General features: G+C 39.7%; 1 protein-coding gene and 1 pseudogene across 1 annotated transcript in view; both read left to right on the top strand.

The window, feature by feature from the left end:
* Nucleotides 1–15,372, top strand: part of ARSJ (arylsulfatase family member J) — a 76,961-nt gene that overhangs the window by 44,423 nt on the left and 17,166 nt on the right. The gene's annotated exons all lie outside the window — the stretch shown is intronic.
* Nucleotides 5,180–6,435, top strand: LOC101524122 (phosphatidylinositol N-acetylglucosaminyltransferase subunit C-like; annotated as a pseudogene).

The raw sequence follows: 15,372 nt of genomic DNA, 5'->3' as shown, positions 1-15,372 counted from the left end.
GGAATTGACATGGTTTTGAGTAACCAGTGTATTAAAAAGAAAAAAAAAAAAAAAAAAGGAAAACAAGTCCTAGCCACCACCTATGATTAGCTCATTGACATTTCAATTTTAGTTCATATACAGGACCGGCTGCTCTATACCTTAAAATGGCCATAAGGCACCATTCAGCTGTTTCGTGTCCATTTCATCTTAGTATTTAGCCAGTTGTTGTGTTGAAGTAAAATTTTGCTGATCTTGGCAGATTTTAGGATAATCCAGACTGGCAAAGCAGTATTTTTTGACCACCCATAGTTAAATCATTTCTTCCTCCATTCTGTCAAGCTACCTTTCCATTAGACTCATGCTATACAATCCCAGGTGTATATACCGTGCACTCAGTAATATATAATATAGTGTCAATTTGAGGGCACATTAAAACTGAAATTAAATGCTAAGTTTATTTTTGATACAAAAAAGTGAAACCCATAAAGTTCTTTCATAGTGTGTAACTTCCATGAACCTTCTGAACACAGCTTGAAACGTAAAGAAGAGTACGAGGAAGTCCCTGCCTGAGTAAATCTTATGTTTTAGGAGGCAGTGAGTAAGGTAAATCAGATTATGTTTGTCAGGAAATAAACAAGTTGGTTTATTAGAAAAGACTATATAACATTAAACATTACTTCTGTTGACATTCACCCAGTTGGTTTGTAGCTACCAAGTACAAGACACCACAGGCTTAGCTACCCACATTTGACTTGTGTGAAGCCAGCTACCTCATGGACATAGCAGTTGTGTGTGTGTGTGTGTGTGTGTGTGTGTGTGTTTTAAGATTTATTTATTTTTATTAGAAATTCAGATATACAGAGAGGAGGAGAGACAGATGATTCCATCCCAAGTGGCCACAACGGCCAGAGCTGAGCTGATCTGAAACTAGGAGCCTAGAGCCTCTTCCAAGTCTCCCACATGGGTACAGGGTCCCAAGATTTAGGCCGACTTCAACTGCTTTCCAGGCCACAAGCAGAGAGATGGCGTGAATTAGGCTAGAATTAGAACTGACACACACATGGGATCCCGGTGTGCATTCAAGGCAAGGATTTTAGGCACTATATATTCTATTAAGGGTAGCTTTCCTCTCTTCTAAAAAGGTAGAAACAGTGATTACCCATAAAATTCTCCTTTTCCTCAATTAGTCTTCATCTTCTCCACCCTTTTTGACATTTTCTCATCTATTACATTCCTCTTTCTTTTCACTTAGTCTTGAATCACTGCAGGATCAGGAAAAGAGTGCTGTTAATGAAGAGAGAGATAAGTCCATTCATATGTTTTCCTCCTGCTTATTAGGAACCACTGAAAAATGAGACTAAGTTATTGATAACATTTATCAATATATCCGTATTCATTTATATTTTTACTTGCTGGATACAGTTACATTAGCAGAAACAAGCACAGGTATAGAACATATTAAAAGCAGATTCAGCATCTGCTGAGAAGGTTCTTTTCCACTTCCGTTCACCCTTCCCACCTACACTCAGGACTTAGATTAAGTACAGTTTAGAGAACACCTGCTTGAACTCCTTGACCTAGAAACATTTGAGATTTTCCCCTCCCATCAGTACTATTTACGCTTTTAGTACATTGATTTGAAATTTACCTGGACATTTGCCTTATTTTTCATTATTTGTCTTAACCTCCCTTAGATGAGGTATTTATGTCTTGTGCCACCATTTCTGGGGAGAGAAAGAAATGAAGAAGACAGCAAGGAAGGCAGGAAAGAAGGCAGGAAGGAAGGGAGGGAGAAGGGATGGAAGGAGGGAGGGAAGAACACTAAGAAATTAATAATAAAACTAAGGAAGAATGAAGGCTATGGATTTTCCGTTCTCTTTTATTTTTTTATTTTATTTTATTTTTATTGAAAAGTCAGCTATACAGAGAGAAAGATCTTCCATCCGCTGGTTCACTCCCCAATTAGCCACAATGGCCAAAACTGAGTTGATCCAAAGCCAGGATCCAGGAAGTTCATCTGCGTCTCCCATGGGGGTTCAGGGTCCCAAGGCTTTGGGCCATCCTTAACTGCTTTCCCAGGCCACAAGGAGGGAGCTGGATGGGAAGTGGAGCAGCTGGGACATAAACCAGTGCCTAAATGCAAGGTGAGGACTTTAGCCACTACCCTACCCCATTGGGTCCTTCTTTTTCTTTTAAGCACATAGAAATAAATGTTTCCAGGGAAACATTTTATCTCATCTGAAAGATATGTACACAGATATATCTATAATAATATTAGATCAAGTAAATAGAAACTTAAATTTGAACTTTTATAATGATGACATAAAATAAAAATGAATTATATTTGTTGCGAACTATTTGTCTCACTCTCTGCATAACTTTTTCCTATGATGCTTTTAGAATTTTATTTCTCTTTGATATGTACATATAGGACACACAAATTATTCTGGATATATATTATTTTATTGACTTAAAGAGGCTGTTCATGCACATGCTGCATTAAATAAAACCACATTATTTAAATTAATTTAGAAATACATCACAGTTTAAAATTTTGAAACATGTTCATTTGCAAATTGGGCATAATAGTATTGTAAGTATAAGAATTAACAATTATTGAATGCTGGGCCCGGCGGCGTGGCCTAGTGGCTAAAGTCCTCGCCTTGAAAGCCCCGGGATCCCATATGGGCGCCGGTTCTAATCCCAGCAGCTCCACTTCCCATCCAGCTCCCTGCTTGTGGCCTGGGAAAGCAGGAGAGGACGGCCCAAAGCTTTGGGACCCTGCACCCGCGTGGGAGACCCGGAAGAGGTTCCAGGTTCCCGGCTTCGGATCGGCGCGCATCAGCCCGTTGCAGCTCACTTGGGGAGTGAATCATCGGATGGAAGATCTTCCTCTCTGTCTCTCCTCCGCTCTGTGTATATCTGGCTGTAATAAAATGAATAAATCTTTAAAAAAAAAAGTCAGATCTTCATGCCAGGGTGTACTAAACGCTCTATGAATTAATCTGGACCTCTCCGTGCTTCAGTTTCTAACATCTATTACAATAATAACAGTGGGATCTACTGCTTTGTGTTGTTTGGGAATTTAATTATTAAATTAAAGCATTTCATGCTTTGTATGCATTCAATAATTGTTTTTTTAAGATTTATTTATTTTTTAGTACAAAGTCAGATATACAGAGAGGAAGAGAGAGAGAGGAAGATCTTCCGTCCCATGATTCACTCCCCAATTGAGCCGCAACAGCCGGTGCTGCACCGATCCGAAGCCAGGAACCTGGAACCTCTTCCGGGTCGCCCACACGGGTGCAGGGTCCCAATACATTGGGCCGTCCTCAACTGCTTTCCCAGGCCACAGGCAGGGAGCTGGATGGGAAGTGGAGCTGCCGGGATTAGAACCGGCGCTCATATGGGATCCCGGGGCTTTCAAGGCGAGGACTTTAGCCGCTAGGCCACGCCGCCGGGCCCCAAGATCTGACTTTTTAAAAGTTCATCTATCTCTCTTTCTCCCTTTCTTTCTCTCTCTCTGTCTGGGCAAGAAACAAAAAGATGCCATCTCCCAGTTCACTCTCCAAATACATAAATGGCTAGGTTTGGACCCAGGCAAAAGCTGAGAGCTAGAACTCAACCCATGTCTCCCACGTGGGTGATAAGAACCCAGCTTCTTGAGCCATGACTGCTGCTTCCCAATGGCTATGTAGAGAATGAGAGCCAGGAGCTGGAATCAGAACTCGAAACCAGACACTCTAACATGGACATCATAACCAGTGCCTTAAATACTAGGTCAAGTACCGATTCCTGAAACAAAAATTTGAACATACACAATCTAATACTAGACAAGTGTGGTCTCAGGGAACTCTTACTTAGTGATAAATAAAAATGATCTATATTTTTGCTATCCAATGTAGTAGTTGCCAGCCACATGTGAGTGTTGAACACTTGAAATGTAACTAGTGTAACTGAGAAACTGTATTTTAAATTATCTTTACTTTTAATATACTATACATCGTTACATGAAGCTGAGAGATACCATGTTGGACAGTGCAACCCTGCAACCAATTCTCCATCACTGTATTCACCACCTCTTCTACTTTTATGCATGGACAATCGCATGCAACTAGTAAGTTGAAAAGATACACACAATGGGCATTGTATTAGCTCTGCTTCTGGTTAAGTTTAGGTGTTCATTTGTCTGTAAAGGTGAGTTTTAAATGAGTTAGAGAACAAAAGTTTTTCTGTTTACTCTCTTTTTGAGTGATGAAGAGATTTGATATTAAGATTATCTTGTGTGCAGCTTCATTTTGAAATGAAATTTTCAGCACCTTCTTGAATTGTGTTAATAATTTGTTTTGTAAGCGAAATAGAATTCGTTTGCTGTGATCTACATAAGGTTAAATATTTAAGAGCCACTTTAAAGGATTATACTGTTTACTGATTCCTAAAAATTCAATCCATGGCATTCAAGAATATATTTCTGTGAGATTTTAAAGGCATGTCTGGTTCTTCTGGCTATTAGATTGTGTTTGAGATCTAGAGAAACAGTCTGCAAGGTATCTAGATGTGTATAGAGAAAAAAGTTCATGTTAAGGAATTTGCTGCATGTGATTGTGGAGATAAGCAAGTTCAAGTCTGCCAGAGAGGCTGGCAGGCAGGAGACCCAAGGAAGAAAGAGTTGGTGCTGCATTACAGTCCAAAGGCAGTCTGCTGGATGAACTTCTTTGGGAGAGATCTGTCTTACTCTATAAAGGCCTTCAGATGCTTGAATAAGGCCCACTGACATAAAAGTTAATATGCTTTCCTCAAAGTTAATAACGTAAAAGTTAACCTCATCTCAAAAATATCTACACACTCCCTGACGCCCCGGATGGGGAATGAGGCGGGCGGCCGCCCTGCCCCAGCCGCGCAGCCCAGGAACATAGCTCTGTTGTCCTGCCTCAGAGAAGAAGTTCATCCTTGCAGACCTAGTCTGGGTTGCTGCCTTTGAAAACATCTCTCTAGCTTTTCTTCCTGCCACTATGGCAGGGGACTAGGGTCTTTTAGCTTTTCCTCCTGCCACTATGGCAGGGGATAAGGGTCTTTTTTATCTCAGAACCCCCTCCCGTCACTAGGGCGGGAGTCTCCTTTCTTAGCTTTTCTAATAAATCTTACTTTAAAACTAAAAAACAAACAAACAAACAAACAAACAAAAAAGAAAGAAAACAGGAACGGGTCGGTAGAATGTCAGCCACAGCTCATCATGGCATTTCCAGAGAGGTCTAACTTGAAAGTTTCCTAAAGCGCGGGAACCCATGGACTTGGCCGAGTGAGGGAGTGGATAATGTGTGCCCAGCCTGTGACTAACACCGAGCAGGTCAGGTGACAGAAGGTCTTATATGAAGGACAGTCCTTCCCTGATAACTACGTGGACCGCAGGTTCTTGGAAGAGCTCCGGAAGAACATCTATGCCCGCAAGTACCTGTACTGGGCGGTGGTGTTTGAGTCCAGCGTGGTGGTCCAGCAGCTGTGCAGCGTCTGTGTTTTTGTGGTTATTTGGTGGTACATGGACGAGGGTCTTCTGGCACCCCACTGGCTGTTTGGGACTGGACTGGCCTCTTCACTGGTGGGGTACATTTTGTTTGATCTCGTTGATGGAGGTGAAGGACGGAAGGAGAGTGGGCAGACCCGGTGGGCTGACTTGAAGAGCGCTCTTGTCTTCATTACTTTCACGTATGGCTTTTCACCAGTCCTGAAGACTAACCGAGTCGGTCAGCACTGACACCGTCTATGGCAGTCTTCATGCCCTTGGGCCGCCTCGTCTTCTTTGACTACGGTGCCAACGCTGCCGTTGTGTCCAGCACGCTGTCCTTGAACATGGCCATCTTTGCTTCTGTGTGCCTGGCCTCACGTCTTCCGCGGTCTCTGCATGCCTTCATCATGGTGACATTTGCCATCCAGATGTTTGCCCTGTGGCCATGTTGCAGAAGAAGCTGAAGGCTTGTACTCCCCGCAGTTACGTGGGGTTCACGCTGCTGTTTGCACTGTCCGCCCTGGGGGCCCTGCTGTCCATTAGTGTGGTGGGAGCCATACTCTTTGCCCTTCTGCTGGTTTCCATCTCATGTCTCTGCCCTTTCTACCTCATTCACCTGCAGCTTTTTAAGGAGACCATTCACGGGCCTTGGGATGAAGCTGAAATCAAAGAAGACTTGTTCAGGTTCCTCAGCTAACTTAGGGTCCACTGTCAGATTACTAAAACAAGCCAAGGGCCGAATCTGCTAACAAATTTGAAGCAAAAGTCCTGCTCGAAACAGCAGTGGCTGAGAGAAAAGAGATGAAAAGGAAAGCTAACTGGAGCGTGGACGGGGAAGGTACTTGTCTTCTGTTTTATGGATGGAAAAGCTTCCTGTGGTCCTTGAATTACTGTGTCTCATGCACTATTTGCTGTAACTAATGAAGTGATGTGGTTTCTATTAAAAGCAACAACAGCACATCCCGTCAAAAAAAAAATCTACACGGAAATATCTAGATAATATTTGGTCAAGTAAATAGCTATTTGTCAAAATACTTAGTCCTTGCTAAATTGTTTAATCATCGGAGAGTTAACATTTTTGTATGCAGTACAGCAAAGTGCACTGTTTCATGTAGCAACCTGGGAAGGAATTTGATTAGTACTAAAACAAATTGCTTTCATACCATCAAACCAAACTGACATGTTTAATTAATCAAAAGAGCACATTCTAAATTAGTGTTACATTGTTTCATGGTATTCAAAAAATCTGTTGCTAATGATTAGTAAATAGTACTTTCCTGCTTTCTGTAATGTATGAGTAAAAGTGTGAAGGCTGCTGTAATTATCATTTCCGCACAGTGAAATATAATAGTAATTGATCACAGATGAATTTACTGTGACTTCCTTCATACAATTAAAGAGCAAGTCTAGTATATTTGGAGAAGGAGGGTAAGTAGAACAAAACTGACGGAAAGATATGACGTTGTATATGCTGTAATTAAACATTGGACAATAGCTAATCATGAGAGAATAATTAGAATATGTATTAATAATCCTCCTGTCTACATCCCAAATATGAAAATTTAGTATAAGCTGACTTTTTTTCAGTGATTACCACCTCCTAACAATTAAAATGACTTGTAGTTAACCAATAATGTTTCATCTGGGCTGAATTCTAATTTCACACAAAGAATTTCAAATCCATCTTTTCTAACCTAACATCTTTTACTTAGGTATGAGGTTTTACTTAATAATAGCATGGCTTGTAGGAAGAGACTTAGAGGCAGAGATATTTCCTGCATTTTCATAATGTTCTTTCTTGTATTCGAGACTACTTTCCTCACAAACTGATATCAGTATTGCTCTTTTCGTGCTTGAATGGGTGAGGTGGGAAAGAAAATTACACTGTCCATGTTTTCCAATCAATGGTTGTTATTTGATTTATTCCTAGCACAGTCAGAGAATTCATTTTTATTTTTCTGTTTGTTAATCTCTTGTCTACCTGTAATTTTCTCCAAGACACTCCCTTCAATGAGAATTGTATGATATTTTGTCTCTGAGTCTGTTTCACAAGATGAAATTTTACATTGCATTTGAATCAGAGATTCCTAATTGCCACCTCCATTTCACTAATTTGCAAAAGAGAAAGCTTTCTGAATATGAAGAACAACTATGGTTTGTGATGAGTAATTTACTTAAGCCTGGTGACATTATTCCAGTAGTGGTGGGTTCATCATTGCTAAGCTGGTGGCTTCAGCTACAAGCTACCTGAAGACAATTCCTCATAGCAAGTCTGTGGAATTCGTTCTCTAGTGTCTGAACCCTAAGCCTCTTGGCTAAAAGTTATTTTGCTAGTAGATTAAGTTTCCACATTTTGCAGTTTCAGATGAATAACTCAGAGAACCCCTTGTCCCTTCTCAGTGAACATTGACCAACACTATCATCCAAGATAAGAAGAAAGAGTACAGATACTCTGCAAGATTCTTAACTAAGTCCTTGACAAATACACACCCCAGCCGCACCCCAGCCGTTACTGAGATAAGTAACTCCTCGCAGTTTATGGAAGTTGCAAAGCATTTTTGTCAACAAGATTTCTTTTCTTTTAAGGCTCCACACCCAACTGCTCTGTGGCCCATTGCGTTTTGTAATTTTAACCAAAGTTGACCTAAAGTTGGAAAAATAAATTTTATTTCCGAACTGTGATTTCACAGTAGTTTCATACTTATGAGAGAAAGAATGAGAAGACAGAGAAAAACAGAAAGTTTTTTAGAATTTTAGAATTTTCATGTTTGTGTAAATGTTCAAACATTATAAAACAGAGTATTTTAGAATTTTGAACAACAGTTTGCTTTCTCTCATCTGTTCAATAAGTTATTATCAACTCCACAGATTATCTTTATAGTCCAGCCATCCCTTGCCTGGACTATAAATTAAACCCATATTTACTACTCCATTGTCAGTGCCATTGCCGCTTGTTTGATGCCTTCTTAAGTTTGTCAAATGGGCCAGATTAAGTTGTTCAATGATATAAATGTGACAAGTGTGGTTTCCCAAACTGCACAACAACTTGAAAATTTCAAAGCTTTATTTTTACTTTAAAATGTAATGGTTCACACCAAGGGATTATCAGATTGTCACAGAAGGCATTCAAAACAGGCAGTGTTCATAATTCATCTTCCTTCCTTACCTTTTACTTAATGTTAAAAACACATCACACTTCTTCACTAGCCTTCTAAGTGACTCAGAATGCTTGCTGATTTATTTCTTTAAACAAAGTTTTCATTTTCAGAGAATTAAGTCCACCTTTCAACGTTTTATGTTTAGTAAAAGTTACCAATTTGTAGAATGTCACAAATGAAAATTTTTCCTAGAAACTCCCGAAATTCCAGTCTCCTTTTATAGCGGAAACTTTTTTGGCCCCTTGTTGAGTTTCCTGGATGATGACTGGTGTATGTCTCTACGTGTGTCTTAGAGTTACTGTGATTTGCTTCTGCCAGTCGATGACTAGTCCACGGTGTTCGAGATTTTGCCAAGGGATCTTTGATACTGTTTAGCTTTACTGTGTTTTTTATGGTTGTGTGTTTCAATATTGCTCATCTGTACCTAAAAGCTATTGAATGCTTTCTTTTGAATGTTTTATAATGTTTGAACATTTACACAAACATGAAATATGCTGGGTCAGTATTTTTATCTTCATGGAAACTCATTGTAACATCTAAAGAATTATGATCTTTGGCAGAAAGTTAGTTGTGATTTTTCTAACTCAGTAACTAGCTCTTGACACTAAAGTTCTATTCCAACAACTATATAAAAAAGTACCAACTAGCTGCTTTCTTAGTTATAAACTCAGAGGGGTGTGGGACCTGATGTACGTTACACAGAAGGAAGTGCTTCCTTCCCATGGAAGCAGCTTCTTTCCAAAGCCTGCAGTACTTTTTAATAGTATTTTGTCATTTTGGATTTATAGAACATGATTCCTGGTGCATGTGGAGCTGTGTCCATGGTCTTCGTTTCTTGCTCTTGTCTACTCGTTGTTCAGATTGCTCCCCCGTCATGCTGTGCCGCAAATCTCAGCCTTTCTTTGTAAGACTCTCAGTGCTTTTGTGAGATAATCATAACTTTTCTATAGAGTTTGATGCTTTTCTTGGGTTCCTGCCATCATCCCAATCTCCCACACAATGCCTCTGACATCCCCCACCCATCATGCATGTCTTTCCTACATCATGCAAATGGGGAAAGCTAACTTGAGAAAGGTATGTAAAGAAGACAGAAGAAGAATAGCTTGAGAACTACTTGGTCTAACTGACACATCCAGGACGTCTTTAGTGCTTTTAACAATATCAACAATAAGTATTTGATTAGCCAATTTCTAATTTGTATACATACTTTCTTTACACTTAATTCATGTGCTCTTTTTAAGTAACCATGTAGGGTAAGTATTGCTTTAAGAATACTGCCGGACTCAGAACCCCAACCATGAAGAGAAGTGCAGGTTCCATGGTCTAACCATGGAGTGCAAGTGTCAAAGCTGAGCTTCCTTAGAGGCTCAGAGGGAGCAGTAAGGTGGACTATGTCAACCAGTGGATTCTGCAGCGATTTCATCGTGCTTGGAATGGTGAGATTGGCAGCAATTCTAAGCTGTTGAATTATCAAAATCACTTGGGTAAGACCCTCAGAGCATGCCCCACATCAGGGACCTGGGATGGGTGGGAGGCTCTGTGGGGCTTCTCCCTTTATCTCTCCCATTATCCCAGATCTGGAAAAAAGATAATAATGTGAAACAATAGTCTTACCCACTTTCCTGTAGCCCTTGACCCTTTGTGCCCTAATCAACTATGTAAAGATTGTCAAAAAAAAAAAAAAAAAAGCAATTTCAAAAAAAAAATACACTAGTTTAAGAAGCACATGTGGATACAAAGAAGTGGCTTCCTCAGGACCATGTCTGTAACTTTGCTGTTAGTCTTTTCTTTGCATTTGCAGTTATATAAAATTGATTTCAACTCACAGTAGACCAATAGCCTCTCAAGGATTTGTGATCATTCTGAGGACTCAGGATTCTAACAATTCATTATTAGTCTCAGAGTCGCCTCTTTCCGCAGCTGGGCCCTTCATCTCAGCTAACTCCTCTTGTGGTCAATGACCACATCTCTCAACATCGGCACCAAATAAGTGAGCCTCACTTATTTATCTTAACATTTTGTGAAACTATAGCTCACTACTCCGTAAGCTGAAGGGAATATTTTAGTAAAGCGTCATCACTGATATGGATTATTACCAAATCAACAAACTCTTTTTGGGCTAGAGGGAAATTATCCTGCTGTGGAATTAGTAATAAACTCAGTATTTGAATTTTTTGCTCCAAATTCTGTGAGTTTTTCTAATAACAAAATACTATTTGGTTATGATGCTATTATAATGGTTTAATTAGTTAATCTTCTACCTGTCAGTGCCAGCATTGCAAGCAGGCACAAGTTCATGTCCTGGCAGCTCCACTTCCTTTCCTGCTCCCTTCTCATGACCTGGGAAAGCAGTGGAGGATGACCCAAAGCCTTGGAACCCTGCATCTGTGTGGGAGAGCCGGAGGAAACTTTAGCTTCGAGTCAGCTCAGCTCTGCCTGTTACAGTCATTTGAAGAGTGAACCAACAGATGGAAAATCTTTTTCTCTGTCTCTCCTTCTCTCTGTAAATCTGCCTTTCCAATTAAAATAAATAAATATTAAAAATATTTGTTATGTAGATTTGGTTATGGGAGACTTTTGTAATTGGAGCCAGAACTAGTGTATTATTTACAGATTAATATATATACATATATACAAAAATTTAATCGTAGCATAACTTAGAGAAATTAAACACAATGATTAGAAAATGTTTTCATCAAAAATTCAAGTAATATTATTTAGTTCTACATTTTTTTTTATATTTTGTGGACCAGACTCTATTTACCCACTTTACAAATATGAACCCCCTTCATCCTTGTGATAACAATCAGAAAGGTGCTGTTATTAACACCATTCATACAAATTAAAAAATAGGCATATAAATTCTTTCAAATGAATTTGCCATTTTTGTCTATAGCTACATAACTTTCCAGGATAAAAATTCTAAAGTAAAGCAAGCTCAATTAAAAGGGTATGTATTGGGCCCGGCGGCGTGGTCTAGCGGCTAAAGTCCTCGCCTTGAAAGCCCCGGGATCCCATATGGGCGCCGGTTCTAATCCCGGCAGCTCCACTTCCCATCCAGCTCCCTGCTTGTGGCCTGGGAAAGCAGTTGAGGACAGCCCAATGCTTTGGGACACTGCACCCGTGTGGGAGACCCGGAAGAGGTTCCAGGTTCCTGGCTTCGGATCTGCGCGCACCAGCCCGTTGCGGCTCACTTGGGGAGTGAAACATCGGATGGAAGATCTTCCTCTCTGTCTCTCCTCCTCTGTGTATATCTGGCTGTAATAAAATGAATAAATCTTTAAAAAAAAATGGTATGTATTATAATTACAGAGTTATTAGTAAGCATCTATCATGTTGAAAAGTCTAATAATATATTTAAAATTATAAGAAAAATAACATCATTCCCCTAAAAAGGTCAAATCGCTTATTATTCACTTAACATTTGAGTGACCTACTTTCTTTTATTATTATTATTATTTTTTTTAATAATCTTACTTAATTGATTAGGGTACAAAGGGTCAAGGGTTATAGGATGAAAGTGGGTAATACCATTGTTTCCACACTAATATTATCCTTTTTTTCCCTGTATCTGGGGTCAGGGGAGAAACAAGGGAAAAGCTCCACCCAGCTTCCCACCCATCCCAGATCCCCAATTTGAGGCGCGCTCTGAGGATCCTGCTCAAGCAGTTTTGATAGTTCAACGGTTCTGGATAGCTGCCAATCTCGCCGTTCCAATCACGACGAAACCCATTCAGAGTCCACTGGCTAACATAGTCTCTTCATGGTTGGGGTTCTGAGATCAGCAGTTCAGTTGGAGGGATCTCCAAAGAAACTTCATCTGAGATGATCCCAAACCTGATTCTTGCGTGAGTTTGCCAGTTCCGGGGCTGGCATAGTCCGTCGCCCCAATCAGCTTATGCACATGCTGGTCTTTGCTATTGCCGGGTCAGTTCTGTTTCCAGCCTTGTCTTCCACGTGAACCAATGGGCGTTGTAGTCCAGCTCGATCCTACCCACTTCATACTCGGTCGTCACAGAAACCAGTGGAAGCTGCAGCCTGGTTGGGGCGATTCCCCAAAGCCCCCACCAGGCCTGCCCCCTACCCTGGTTCTCATGCTTGCCAGTATGTACCTCAGGGTTGTTCAGTCTGTCCCACATCCCATTTAGCTCTCCACATGTCATTGGGCATTCAACCCAACCAACCTACTATACAGCCCACACACATACTGGCAGGTGCCTTTCTGTCTAGCCACCCCTGCCCCTGTCCTGGTTTTTGTGCTCTCCAGAGAGATCTAATTTCGTTAATTTGTTTCTAATGTAATTTGTGAAAGTTACAAGAGCTACATGAATATCTTTTCTAACATCCAATCAATATATTTTACACATACATATTACAAAATATTACTAACTCACTAAAAATCTGTATCTTGGCTCCTATTAGAGAGCCTGCTAAAGCATGTTGCTTTTCAAGATGGCAGAAGCTTAGGATTCTTGATAGTTTGGGATGTTAGAATACATTTTGAAAGAAGGTTGCCAGGGATAGCTTCTGGACACAGTGTTCCTGTTGCTGCTCCAGGAAAGAAGGGCACTGGCATGGATAGAAACAACAAAAAGAACCATTTTCACTTTACTGACTCTTCATAACATTTTCTGGTAGCTTCCCAAGATATGGTTAATAATGAGAACACTTTCCTAGGGCCATACATATAATGCTTTTGTTATATTTTGGAAACCTGTTACATGAGTCAACAGTAAGCAAAAAACAGATGGAATATCTCAACTAGATTCTTCTGTTGACTCCTCTGGTAGATGAAGTAAATAGTATCTACTCATATTAAAGCATTTCAGAATGATTTTTGATAATAAGTTTATCTTAATTTCTGGAATATATTGCATATATTAAATTAAAATTGAAATATTGGAAGCAGACAACTAATAGAACAACCGTTATGTATAGATAATTACTACTCACTATATCATAAGTATTCCTATAGATTCAATATCTAGTCTCTTTAAAAAATTATTCTCATTCAGATTATTATTTTATAAGCATCATGACAAATAATTGACAAGTCATTTGACTTTCCCAAAAGAAAAATATGAATTATTTCTTTGTGTATCTCCATAGACCTAAGCAAAGTATCATATTCATCCTGTAAGAGAGAAGAAAGAAAGCAACCCCATGAGCTAAATTTCAGTTTGACAACTGGAAATGTCAATCTATCATAAGACAATAGGCAAGATAACATGGCCACAAGCCATGTTAACCATGTTTTGGTTTAATTTTAATTTTAATTTTAACTTTATCACTTTCATACAATGGAGCACAAGAAGGACAAAGCTGTGGGATAGAAGGAAATGATGGACAGTTTGGCAAACTATGAAAAAACGAACTAATAGTTGTTATTAGCATTGGCATGAAAGTTTGTATTTCACAACATGTTTTATGTGATTTATTTCATCTAATCATCCACCTCCCTATCCTTAGGCAAAAAGAAAATCAACAAATAAATCCCATGGAGTTGGTGCATTGTTGTCTGTGTCCCTTTATAGGAGGAGAGACTGAGATTTGAGCTTGATCAGAGTTGCACAGCATGGAAGGGTAGGATCCAAAGTTGGGTGTTTTAATTCATACTATTGTAGATTTTCCTGAAAGTTAGACAGCATACAAAATATGTGCTGAAAACAGTCTGCCAAGCAGAATGTCCAGAGGCAAAATAAGGCCCGCTACCAAACCATCCAGCCGCCTCGGTTCCAATCGGTATCGTTTTCTTGTGTGTCACCCACAAAGGAAACGATGGGCTGTGGATCCAATTCTGACTACACAGCATCTCCCCCCCCGCCCCCGCCAGAAAACAGAGTTGGCAGAGTTTTCTGAGATAAAAACTATGAGTTCTTCATTTGGTGCTCTTCCCACTTTAGAAGCAGTGAACTCTCCTGAAGGAAAGAATCTGCCTGTGTAATGATTGCTTTATACTTTACTAATAAGTTAGGGGAGTGTATTTTGTGTTGGGGAGGGGGAAGCATGATCTCTTTTATACAGAGCGCTGACCATCTGCTTTTCATGTTCAATGATAACAGAGGAAACTACCTCACTGCGGTGTGGGCTAAAGGTCACTGAGATAAAAACGTACTGACAGGCAGGATGGGGAGAACTTCATCCCTGAATGGGTTTCAAGGCAAAAGACTTTATCTACTAGAGATCCTAAGAGTACATTTTTTTTTCTAATTTATTAACTGGTTTTAAAAATTGTTACTATGAAAAACTTTCAATACTAAAAAGTCTGGAGAATGATATGGCAAATATTCTGGAGACATCAAGTAAAGTTCTTGGGTCTCTAGTGCCTAAGCAGGAGACGTAGATTGAGTTCCCAGCTCCTAGTTTCAGCCTGGCCCAGCCCCAGCTCTGCAGCTATTTGAGGAGTGAGACAGTGGATGGGAGATAACTTTCAATCACTGTCTCTCTATCGCCTCTTCAAATAAATAAAAAATAACCTATATTTTTAAAAAGATTAAGTGAATGTATGCTTTATTAAGGCAGCTATAGTTGTACTATTACTGCTATAACTAATATAGCAGTAACTATATTAGAGGGAAAATGATCTATAATAAATATTAAAGCAAAGAATTCAGTTTAGTGTGCTAATTGTTTTATTCCCTGTTAAAGGCACGTACAAAATTCAACACAGCAGGATGTAAAATATCAATTCCATATCTTCATCAGCACTACTGATCTTGATAGCATACC

This window comes from Ochotona princeps, chromosome 7, assembly GCF_030435755.1.
Source record: "Ochotona princeps isolate mOchPri1 chromosome 7, mOchPri1.hap1, whole genome shotgun sequence".
NCBI classification, from domain to species: Eukaryota; Metazoa; Chordata; class Mammalia; order Lagomorpha; family Ochotonidae; genus Ochotona; species Ochotona princeps.
Note: the sequence above shows the minus strand (reverse complement) of the source record. Positions and strands in the feature narration are given on the sequence as shown.